Below are 12,786 nucleotides of genomic sequence, written 5' to 3'. Positions count from 1 at the left end.
CAATTCTTCTTTTTATTCTTCATATCAGTTCTTTGGATTTCTACGTTTAGCTCGGTCATCCAATTAACAGGTACTTTACATACGACGTATTTTGATATTAATTCTTTGATTAGTTAGCAAAGCTATTAGATGCACAAGGAAATCTGAGTGAAACCAATATATTGACTTAACCTCAAATGACTACAATGGTTTCTCTATATGCTAGAGAGTAGAGACTTGATGCGTTAATTACACTGTTACTAGACTTGATGCGTTAATTTCATTGTTACTTAGTTTGTTAGAATCATTAACTGAAAGCAGTTAGTATGTTAGAACATTTTAGCTGTAATAACTGATTTCTACTGATACAAAGTTAGAAATGAAGAAGTCCTCTTTGGAAGCCCATGTATACTTCAAAGTACGACTCTATTTGTTGTTTGTGACTCGGGGAGTCGGTGATACATTTTGATTATGTACTTGTATAGTAACTGACTCATATTTGTATCTTAAAATTGTATAGTTTAGGCTTTAGGACTTGGATATTTAGCTAGACTTGTGTGTCAGAAGTTAATACACGTGTCGCCATAAGTTAGTTTAGTGCTAAGCTTTTTATTTTTATTGTAATTTTACGCCTACATGTGATTCCAGTTAATGTAGTTGTTGGTTTCTTGTTGATGATAATGCGTACTAATTTATTTAATAATTCATTTTTATGTATCAAGGCAAGTTTGCCTAGGATAACATATTACTTGTTGGTTCCTTAACTATAATACCTAGTAATTAGTATATAGATTAAAACCAATTAGAGGGTGTTACTGAAAAATCCTTATAGAGGAGGGATAATAGAACGATGATGACGATATCGTTTTTGAAGTATTGATTGGGTAGGAATTTCAGGAGCACACTTGGAGAATCTGCCATCAAATTCTTACTAGGTAATAGTTATCTTTACTTTAGTTCTTCTTTTGTAGAGTAACACCCACTCTATACTTGGTTTCTTATATTGTTTCAACCCAATTTTGGGTTTGATGACTTGAGACGTTGAAGTCTCCATTGAATAGTTGGAGGCTGGAACTGGCCTGGGGAATGGCCTGCAGCAGCCCAGCAGATGGCATGTAGCAGCCTAGGACTTAGTTTATTGTTAAATATGAAGGTTGGGTATATTTTGTACCATTCTAGAATTATCAATTGGAACCATACAAACTTTTGTAGCATGTGCCATTATCAGTAGGACCTAGGACTTAGGTTATATTTATCCAGAAGTAGCTTAAGTTCAGGTGGAACCCTGTATTATCATATCTAAAGTTGCAAAGCTACACTTCCATTGGGTTCAGTTCTTGCATTGCTTGCTTGTTTTAATTTAGTTCATAAGGTGAATGCAACTCATTGCTTTTTCGATTGGAATTGGTATCTGTCGTGAGTGGTTAAAATTAGTAATTTCCAATTCATTTCAGTTGTTAAGTTCTTTGTTCGAATACACACGCACACTCCAATTCATCCTTCTTCTTGTAGTGGAAATTTGTAATTGTCTTATTCTAGATTGGACATCATTGATGCAGATTTTTTCAATTGGGGGCCAAGCTCCATTACTGCGATGGTGCATCTTTTACAGGAGACAGTGAAGATAAGGTTTGATTGTTAATTCCAATCAACTGTGCAGTTCTTTGTTTGTTTCATGATTTTTATTTTGATCACAATAAGTTATATTTACTCGCGATAAATATTGTTACACCATCGAGTAAAAAACCAAAAACATAAGTGCATTTGCTCTTGGTACTCCTCTGAGCCAATTTTTTTTACTGTAATGCATGCCCTTGCACTTCTCATGCATGCTTTTAGCATATTTTGGCGTGTCTTAGATGTGTTTGGTCAAGACTCAAGAATCTACCTATAACCATTTTTGAACGTCAAATTTTATTATACATAGGCGTGCCTCGTGTCTGTGAGTGTGACCCTTGTGTGTAAAAGATTGTTTTGTAATTGATTTATTTCTTCATATTTGGTTATAAAAATTGTTTCTTTTTTCGTATGATTAGGTATCCTGAGTGGTGTTTGTTTAGTTTCGTGCTATGGATGGATTTGGTTTTGGATTTTCTTGGATTCATGGTAGGGGCAACTTTGTTTCTCTATGGGTAGCAGAATAAGTCTCAGAGTTCTTAAGTTTTTCAAATAATTTGTCGTAAAGATGAGATATTTTTGATTGATTTACGTTGAAATGTAGCTTTGTTCGTTAACTATCTTGTTTGTTTGTGTTGAAGTGAAACTACCTTTTGAAATTGGTTTTGGCCAGATGGCCAGTGTCTTGACTGTGTAAAAAATCCAACATAGCACTTGTGTAAAAAAATATGTTTTGGCATTGGAGTTGATAGTATTCATCCTGACTTAATAGTATTCATCTGACTTAATGGTATTCATCTGGCAGGTGTTCTTATCAAGGGGATGCGTCAAGTAGTTAGCGGTCAATGAGCTTAGATTACATGGAAAACTTTCTAAGTGACTACTATACTATTTACTTAAAGGTCATATACTTGTTATAATTATGAATTTATGATATATAATTTAGTTTATCTTGTATTTACTAAGCGCAGTTAAAAGCTATTGAATTGGTTTTCAAAAGTTATTTCACACATAATGGTTGTTAAGATCTGGAGGTTGTGCACTGAACGACATACGGTTGATAAGTTAGACTTCTAGCTTCTATGCGAACTGTTCACTCGAAAGAAACCAACATTTTTTTAGTTCTATGTGAAACTTTCGGGTTATTTTTTCACTTTCATCGGTGCGTAATTAAATCTGTAAGGAAGAGTTGTGCAAGACACACACTGGTATATGACTTCTTTAAACAGGTATGCCTTCAAACCTTTCTGTTTGCTTCTAGTAGATCCTTTATGTTGTGTGAAGCGGTTTGGAATTTGTTCTTGTGTTGCTATCTTTGATTGATTCACGAAAGGGAAAGATTTGACTGTCTTATTTGAGTTCTTTTGGATCCTACATACAAGACACAATAGTTTATTTTAGTATGATGGAGTAGTATGCTGATTTTCTAAAAGTTGGACCTCTTCTCTTATTGTCTGCAAAATAGGTTTGCCACTTCATTGACATGATGGAGATGCTGAATCATTATCCCATGCCTCCAAGTAAGACTTTTAACTTTTTTGTATGTATACTATTTGTCAAGCGTCAATTCCTTTGCATGTCGTACTTCTAAAACAATACAAAGTTGGGGAGGTAAATACTGCTCTCCACCATTAACCTAGTTAATCGAGTTGTTCCAAGTTTCAAGTAGTTGACTGTATCTTTCTTTGCTCATAATGTGGTTTCTTGGAGCCGCTCTTTATTGATTTGTCTATTATTTAAGAATGTGGTTTTATAGTTTTCTCTGATGTAGTACTTTGGGACCCTTGGATTGGTTTGTGTTTGTTAACAATCGCTTGAAACCATTCTGTAATTTTGGATTCAGATTTCATATTCATCTCTTGGGCTATGGGTCTATAATGCTAGTTTCAATTTAAGTCAATTACTCCACACTTGTTTCAATTTATGTTCACTGGGTGATGAACGTCTTTTGCAGAGTAGAAAGCTAGTATATAAGTATATCATCTTAGTGTAATGATATATCTGTAATGGTGAACTGTGCAAGCTATATCACTACACCAGAATTTGAGAAAAAGGACGCACTCTTAGGACTATTTTCTCCGTCTCCAATAAAGTACGAGCAATACCGTCTTAAATCGTTTTGTGCCCGTCGTATTGGTTCATTATGTTGGCAAAAGGACTTTGCTTTCTGTCCCATATTAAGGACGAGACAAGGTGACTGAATCTTTTAGTCGCTAGTATTAATGTGGAAATGAGATGAAAATAAGTCGGACTCTAAGCTATTAAACTTCTTCACCGAGGTCGTTCATGGATCTGGATGAAAATCCTACTCAATTAAGGACATCTAGATATGTTGCAGGAGGTCCAACCCGATGCGAGAGATATCAATCGGGTCGTAGTTTTTTACTATTTTCGCGCTTGATATGTTGTAGTTAGGATTTCATTAATGTTATCTTTTGCAAGAGAAACTTATTTGCTTGTATATTTCCGGGTTGTTTGGCAAGACAACATTGACCTAGACAATATGACTTATGAGGTATACTCACCGCCCCTTTTGTTGTGAGCCAATGTTTATCTACTCTTACATAATCTAATAAGCTAATGCTAGTTATTAATGAACTATTTCCGATTACTCTTGTAATGGAGAGTAGGTCTTCCTTATTTCTGTAATTTCGTTTGTGTTGGTGTCTTAGTCTATAGAGAGAAACTCTCTTCCAAAAGATTAGGATCTAGTTCATAACCTACAAAGTAGAATGTGGATAACTGATCTTGTTGCCATCATATTGCATTGGAGTTTAACATCCAAAAGTTATTGGGGTTAGAGTTGGTCCTTTTTTTCACAATCTGAATTAATGTCCTCACAGCTCTTGTTGAAATATCTTGTAACATTGTTTTCATCTACAGGAGTTACTTAATTTAGGTGAGGCAGTTGGGTCTCATAGTCGAGGCCTTTCTAAAGAACTTATTGAATTGCTTCCAGTGCCCAAGTACAAGAGTGGCTCCTTTTTCTCAAGAAAAAGTTTCTGAAATGAAAGGTAAGATTCAAATTAACATGTTACTCCTTATTTTAAAATACTAGTTTGTTTCTTTCAGTTCTGGTTGGAGCATGTTATTAATGTAATGAACATCTTGTTTTCTTTGAACTCGTTTGACTAGTATATGTGACAATTTTCAATTCACCTGACGTAGACAGAAAGAGTTGGGTTTTTCTTTGGGACTTGATGTTCTATGTTGATATGATGGTAAAAAAAATGTTAGACAAATAAAGTGGTTCACATACAAACCTGTAAGCTGAATGGAACAAGTTACCTTGTCCTTATTTCATGTGATGCATATATTTGTTTTGTCGTTAGGAGTAGATTATCAGTTGATGGTTCTTTTCTCTTTTCATTGTTTGGAGAAAGGAAGCCATGCATTTTTTTAGTGTCAAGAATAAAGACAAGTTTTTGATAGAATATGCTAGCTGCAGATGAACCGTGATGTAGATTTTGGTGCTGGGTTTATTCAAAGTTCATTGTATTGCATCATGTTTGTTGGTTAGATCTAAACATGTATAGACAAGATTAATTTTCAGAAGTAGATGAACGACAACTTGTGCTTGTAATTTCTATTACATACAATGAAGAACTTACAATGTGGAATTCATGAACTGAAACTAAAAAGACAAAGAGTATCTTTTCCCTATTTAATGTCGTGGTTTAATGAAAGATTTGGTGATCTATGAGGCAACTTGGACATTCCTAACACAGATATTTCCCTTCTGTTTTTTCTTTTTGTGATTCTTTAGAGTATGTGTGCTTACTGTATAGTTGTTGTTAACTGTTAAGTGTAGTTTTTATTTGATGTTTATGTATGTTGCATTTCCCAGGAAACTGGAAATGTTATTTGCCTTGACCTAACACTCTTCTATTCCACTAAGAAAATAAATGTTTATGCAATTCACAACAAGACTTCTAATATTGTTGCTATCAGGTGTGTGATTTGCCAAATGAAATATAAAAGACGGGAGCGGCATATTACTCTACCCTGCAAACATGTCTACCACACAGATTGTGGAACAAAATGGCTTAGTATCAACAAGGTGACTAATCGAGCCTTCTGTTTCTTTCTGAATATCTCATACTAAATTACCATGTTGCTTTTTGTTCACCACTAAACATGTATTGTCCTTCTCGGGGCTGTCCAATTTGCTATCTTGAGGTGTTTGGCGATAGTTCTACAAAGTAAAACCCAATTGAACAACAAATGGAAGGTCATCTTCAAGTTATTTCAGATCGTGGTGATGCTTACTCTCCTTGAGGTTTTTCTCTTCCTATAGAGAGCTAGATAGACTAGAGCTTTATTAGGAGAATCTTTTCTTTGTAGATGTGGAATAGTCATCATAGGCTAGTGATAAGTTTTAATGTAATGGATTACAAGGACAACAATGTAATGGATTCTTTGGGACAAGATATCTCCGCTCCACGGATGTGCGAGAAAAGTTGCGAGTTACATTTTTGTGATATTTCGGTCTCATTGTTATACGACTTTACTAGAATAGCTTTAAATAAATGCTTTCTACCAAAAAAAATTAATTATTTAAAAAAAAAATTACTTTAAACAAATCGACGGGGAATACTATCGTTAGCATTTGCCTTCCCTAAGACAATATGCCACGAAAATGCGTGTACTAAATGTAAGACGAAAATTTACGACGGTTCAGTACGTTCCAGATTTGAAAATAGGCAGTTCCAGCAAAAAGGAAATTTGCGACAGTTTTGAATGTCCTATAATTAACGACGGCCTTAAGTGTCGCATGCCCGTCGCATTTCTAATTCGCTTTACCACGCATTTTCCCATCGTTAATATTAACGACAGGGCTATTCGCGACAAACTTTAGAACACCATTTCCCGTCGTAAATCTCGATTTAGGACGGCAATTTCCGTCGTTTATGGCCTTTTCTGGTGTAGTGTACTACTCGTGAAGACATGCTACTTGCCAAATTTTAAAAAAACATCTTCGACTTGTATAACAAATCTCGAAGTTGGACATGGTTAATGGAAATCAAATAAAGCTTCAGGTTTGTAACCAAATTTATTATGATTTTTTTTTAAATGCAATTCCAAAATCACATTAATACAAAGAAGATACACGCACTACCGCGGCTTTTAGATACAACCACTACTTGCAGATTTGAGAAAATCTAAAATTCAGTAGGAAGCCTGAAAAAACAAACATAAAAGATACATTTTAGTTAAAAAAGCAAACATGTCCTTAGTAGTATTATAGATGAAAGTTCTTTTATATAATCTCCCCACATATCTTTTTCTTTGATATATCTTTTTTTTTTTTTATAGTGGTACATGTATATCCTATTTTGAAATCAAACCCATTAGAAGTCACATATTATGACCTTAGACAAAGAACCAATGGTCATGTCATACCTCGTACTCATGTCCATGCCCATGCCCATGTGTATGATCACCATGACCCTCCCAATGATGTCTCCATCCCTATGAACAAAAACACCATATAATATAAAAACTCAACCCAAACAAACAACATAAAAAAGAAAGCATAGGCGAGTAGTAATTAACAACTAAGGAAGCTTTTGAAGACCAAGACATTGAAATACTATCTTCCAGCCATTACCATAAGCCAAGATAGCATGGATATGTCTTATGAAATCCACAACAATGACATAATTTCATATTCATCGGCCTAATGTCATAGCCAACAATTTCAAAATTACTAAACGTTTGATAGTAGAAAAGCTCAAAATCTTTACGGAAGTTTTGTTGTTTATGCGTGTCGGGGTGCAATATGTTTCCTGCTTTCCCTAGTACTTAAAAAACCAAACATTTTTCAAAATATCACTCTATCTGACAAAATTGATGTGATGTGTCTGACAATACTATACACAACACAAATGTACTCGGAAAAGCATTCCATGAGCTAATTTTGAATAGGAACACTATCTCGAACTTGAATCATAAAAAGTTGATTTTGAATAAGATCTTAAACTGTTAGAATGAGGATATATATGTATATATTAACAACACATGTATTATATACTCAAGACAACTAAGTTAGTATCAGAACATAAAAATCAATAAGCATCTTTACAACAGATCAAAGGATCTTGCTTGAAGAAGTCATATTATTATAAAAAATATATATATTTAACAGTCGAAGGACATCATTTACTAACATAATTTTAGTAAAAGAAAGGATTTCAGGACACGTCAAACAAACCCTTTACAGTTAGTGCATTTAGAAAATTCAATACATCTAATACACTTCATAATGTTTCATAATCATTTTTTGCCTAATAATATACTGGCCGCTACCTAGATTCGATACTTACGGGGGATCCCATGCATCTATTGAATTTACTTCAAAGTGCAGCAGTCCTCATTCCTCACACATTTCATTCATCACCAAACACATTAGTTTTATAATTTGACTATATTAAGTTCAAAATACATCACGAAAATTTCATTAACTATAGTGGCTTCATAACAAGTAAGAGTTTGAACCATTAACACATGCATTCCACAAAAAATGAATGTAAATAGTTGTGCTTACCGTAGTAGGTTAATTACCTTCAAAGTCGCTAATGATCCAACTTAATAGGATAATTCCACTGTAAGAATAATATATATTAATAACTTTAGAAGTAATTTTGTATAAACTTTTAATCTTGTATAAAAAGAAATTGAGAAATAAACAACAAAAGTTACAAAATCTCTCAAACTAAAGCAATACTTCGGATAACTAATATTCCTCTCCCATGTTTTAGAGAATAATTAGAGAATAGAGGGTACTTGCTATATATCTCCACTGTTTGAAGAAGCTTACTGAAGAATACTTGGAGGAATGTCTCTCTTTTGCACAATCTACTTGGTGAATCCTACAATCAGAAGTTGAGAAAGTAAAGAGAGAAATTAAAGTACTGAGAATTGCAAAAAGTCCATGCTCGCGATCACATTTGTTATAACAAAGTGAGACATGAATAATTTGTACTGAGTTCTAGTGTTTAGCTTTGAAAATACAGAGATGTGAATAATGGACTATAGACTACAGAGATTGAATTTCATATGATTCAAATAATTATCCAAGAAATAATGGAGGGTACCTATTACTGAAGAAAAGCTGAAGTGGGAGTGGCTATTTTTTCAGGGGTTTTTTTTTTTTTCTGACGTGAAAAGAAAGAACATGGGTGAAGTGGCGAAGGAACAAACTTTGTAAACTATTATTTTATTTTGGTGATTTAGTGTATGATTATCTCTTAGCCTTTTTTGTTTTTGGCAAGTTTTGTTTTATAGTAAGTAGGACTCTATTTCGGTTTTGGCTAGATGTTTATAGTAAGTAGGACTCTTATAAGAAACTGATTGTTTACTGTAGGATCTTCCAAAACTGTTTTCCCGTGGCTACGCCACTCAAGTCATTATGGGTTTTCCAAATCATCGTACATAATTGATCTAACTTGAATGACATTTTTGCAATACGAATGTATAGTAACGTGATCTAGAAATTACCCTTGTCTTCAACCTGAATGATTCTTGATTTTGTTTCTCACCATTTACTTTGTATCTAACAAAGTAATATAAAACCTTGGAATTCATTTCCTCTTTCTTCTCAACTCACAAAGCTTTATGGATAACAGCCGATGGAACTAAGTTATCTCAGCCCACCCCGATCAAGAGCATTGATTCCTGAGGCATCTTAAGTCTCCAAACCTTAAGTAGCAAATCACTTTAATATGGATTATCATTTTCCTTTCTCTATCAAGCACATACCTGCACACTTGCACTGCAGATAAGATCAGCATATTGAACATTTGCTTACACGAATTGAAGGATAACATGCTGTAAAAAGTGAGTACCATTGCCTATTTGTATCACGCTCCTGCAAAATTTTGAGTATCCACAAAATATCTAAATGTTGAGATAAATATAATTAAGTGTCCATATCCTTCAACAAATAAAACCCAATTTCACAACGCTCAAATGTTCAATTGATGCTAGTATAACTTAATGACACGCAAGGAGGCAAAATGCAGAATATTTGGCACCATTGAACATTCAGTTGTTGCAACCCTGGTTTTCCATATATTAATATATATATACTTTAACTATTTGTTGCTGGCATAGTCTCCATTCTCCAAGCAACTGAAAAAATTAGGGTCACTAACTACATAGACAATGTCACCTACAAGATATGTAGAAAACAAAATTATATAAAATATTACAGATTCATTTGCTATCACTCACGAATGCAAAGTAGCCCCAATAAGTTTTAGGAAACACAATCCAAGAAAAAAAATGAATTAATTATTCTTAACTGGATAGCCTAGATATGGTATGCCAAATAATAGAGTAGCAATTGATCATGGTGATCAGGTGATGCCTATGATAGGTCTCTCATTACTGCGGTATCCAGACTTTCTTTTGAACCCCACAGAGCCAGACCATAAGTGGTAATTAACCTAACTACCATTACCACCATTTGGGAATAGAATCCATCTACTGAGTCTGAATTAAGTAAAATTTTTTATTGCTACTTTTGCGGTTGTGCTTCCACCTGAGGTTGTAAGAAGTAGTGTTCTACAATTGAGCGAAGATGTTTGGGTTCACGATGTTTTGGGTGGTGGTTTATGAACTTCTTGTAGCTGCACTGAGTTCTCAAAGCAATGTTGGAAACCAAAGTGTGGGTACCTCTCATACCATGTGCCCTATTGAACATGAGTGTCCCAGTGCTCTCCACGTACAGCTGTTTTTCTCATACTTGTGCACCCAACCAGAGCCATTGTGACCTTCCCCCGATGTACGGTTCCACCGCTCCCCATACTTTCCTTCCCACCACATCTCTCCTTGCTTGACACCTTGGCCGTATTGATTGAAATTCTCATCCCACTTGTCACCCCATTTTGTCCATCCATCACCCTCTAAACACTCGGCCCACTTGTCAGTGTATTTTATACTGCTACTGTGCCCATCATACTTCTCTCCCCACCTGCAAAAATACAAATACATTAACAATATTAACGTAAGCAGAAAACAAACATTGTATAGATTGTGGAGTTTTACAATTCATGTAAGAATAAAAGAAAAAGAAAAAAAACTTGATAAAATACCTTAGCAAATGTAGCACACTCACTGGTAGAAGTAGTTTGTGTCTTATCCATACTGAGGAGAAAATGGAAAACAATAAATTTTTTTATGAGAACATGGCAGACTACAAAATATTGATAATCAATAACTAGTTGAGCAAAAAACAAAATAAATATGACTGCATTGACTACTAATCACTAACAACAGATTCAAGAGCCATATATTGGGGAATGTTAACTTGCTTCACATTTTTTTCTCTTTCCTATGAACAATCTATCTAATCAATAAGTAAAAATAATTTCTGAAGTAACGGTTCCATTCCAGAAGTTATTTTGATTCAGGCTTATCAATTGAAGTGTTCTCTTATATGGTTCCAGTGTTTATATAGGTGTACATTGCCACTCAACGACACAAATTCTATGTGTGCGAAGGGAAAAATCAATTGCTTGGTGTTTGCTTAGTCAAATAAACCGGCTAATGTTGATAACTGGAATTATGAAAAGTCAATGTAATATATAAACTTTCCCTAATAAGCGTTGATAACGAAGAATTCTTAGATAAGTTAGCATTGATAACGAAGAAATCTTAGATAAGTTGGTAGTAATTCCAAAACCCTTCGTGTTTAGTTGTATGAGTTTATATAGTAAGTGTTGGGGGTTTCCCAATCAAACTAATACTCTATAGAAAGTTTGTGAAGAAATAAGAAAGTGATTGTACCTGCGAAGCCCGCTGATCGAGATTGAGAAGAAAGTAATCTGTGAGGAGGTGTTGGGCAGTCTGGAGAAGGCTAATATCATCAGTACGTTAGAATTTAGATAACTTCAGATAAATTTAGATAAGTTAGAATTTAAATAAGTTAGATAAGTTATTTAGATAAGTTTCATAAATTCTAGATACGTTAGTAGTAATTTTTTTGAGTACGTTTTCATAAAGATTGTTTCCTAATTGGAATCAACTTACTCTTTAATTGTGCCAGTCTACCGTCAAATGTACTGATTGTATTAACTATTAGCCATCCGATGTAGACTTCACACAACTCTTTAGTTTATAGTAAGTAGGACTCTTAAAAGATATATATTAAAATTGAAAGTGGAAAAGAGGTAGGACTCTTAAAAGATATAGATTAAAATTGAAAGTGGAAAAGAGGTAGGACTCTTTAGTTTAGAGTAAGTAGGACTTGATCTTAAAAGAAATTGATTTATCACCGTAGGATCATCCCAAAATTGTTTTCTCCCTGACCGCTCGATATAATAGCATAAAAAAACCAAGCTGCTTTATTATATAGATGTGGACAAAATAAAACTAAAGATATGATGTATGCACGTTATTCATATTTCTTAATATATTCTTTTTTATTCTGACAAAATAGATTATAGTCAACAATTTCATATATGAGATGAAGACTTTCGTTGAAGTAATGGTCAATTTTTTGAATAATATTGTTGCTAGTTATAGGTAATTAGGTATCTCTGTGCTATTGTAACAACTTGATTGGGAGCACCAGTATTAGGCAATTATAAGCTGAACGCAGATGGAGTTGTATCAAGTGCAAGAAATAGCTATGGAGGACTCAGACAAGATCATGTTGGCAATGTTTTGTTAGCGTTTACAAGTGGCGGAACCAAAAAGTGTGTTTTCTTCAAGAGCTAAAAGCAATTGCAATTTAGAAGGTGCTAATTGGTGCTAAAATCAATGTATTTTTTTTTCCGGTATATCTTCATTCTGTATCACTTGGGATTAAATGTACGTTACTCTGTTAGTACGTCCAAAATTATCCATGCATCGATATTCAATACAAGTATGCCACCAAGGGCAACATAAACTTATTTTATTTTGCTTTAACTGAAACTAGATTTTTGGACCCGTTCAATGAACGGAGACCGTTTTTATATAATTTTTTTCATTTTATTATTATGTATCAAAAATCTTATTTCCAAACTATATTAAAACTCAAAGTCTCATACATTAAATTAATTGATCAAAGTTACCAACGCCAATTATTTGCCAGATTTCGTTCTAGACTTCAAACAATAAGGAAAATGATAAGCAATAAAGAATTATGCAAGACATTTATGTTTTAAGAGAGGAAGCTCTTGAGTCCACACTACAACAGTT

General features: G+C 34.0%; 2 long non-coding RNA genes across 2 annotated transcripts; both read left to right on the top strand.

Annotated features, from left to right (window-relative positions):
* Positions 1 to 24: 24 nt before the first annotated feature.
* On the top strand, positions 25 to 2,680 carry LOC147475812 (uncharacterized). Its single transcript, XR_015209525.1, has 4 exons — positions 25 to 70; positions 1,539 to 1,608; positions 2,016 to 2,085; positions 2,402 to 2,680. It is a non-coding gene; the product is annotated as an uncharacterized LOC147475812 (long non-coding RNA).
* Positions 2,681 to 4,065: 1,385 nt separating this feature from the next.
* LOC147475811 (uncharacterized) lies at positions 4,066 to 5,658 on the top strand. Its single transcript, XR_015209902.1, has 3 exons — positions 4,066 to 4,111; positions 4,480 to 4,610; positions 5,548 to 5,658. It is a non-coding gene; the product is annotated as an uncharacterized LOC147475811 (long non-coding RNA).
* Positions 5,659 to 12,786: the final 7,128 nt, after the last annotated feature.

Source organism: Coptis chinensis, chromosome 9, assembly GCF_015680905.1.
Source record: "Coptis chinensis isolate HL-2020 chromosome 9, ASM1568090v1, whole genome shotgun sequence".
In the NCBI taxonomy this organism is placed as follows: domain Eukaryota; kingdom Viridiplantae; phylum Streptophyta; class Magnoliopsida; order Ranunculales; family Ranunculaceae; genus Coptis; species Coptis chinensis.
This window is presented reverse-complemented; position numbering and strand designations above follow the sequence as displayed.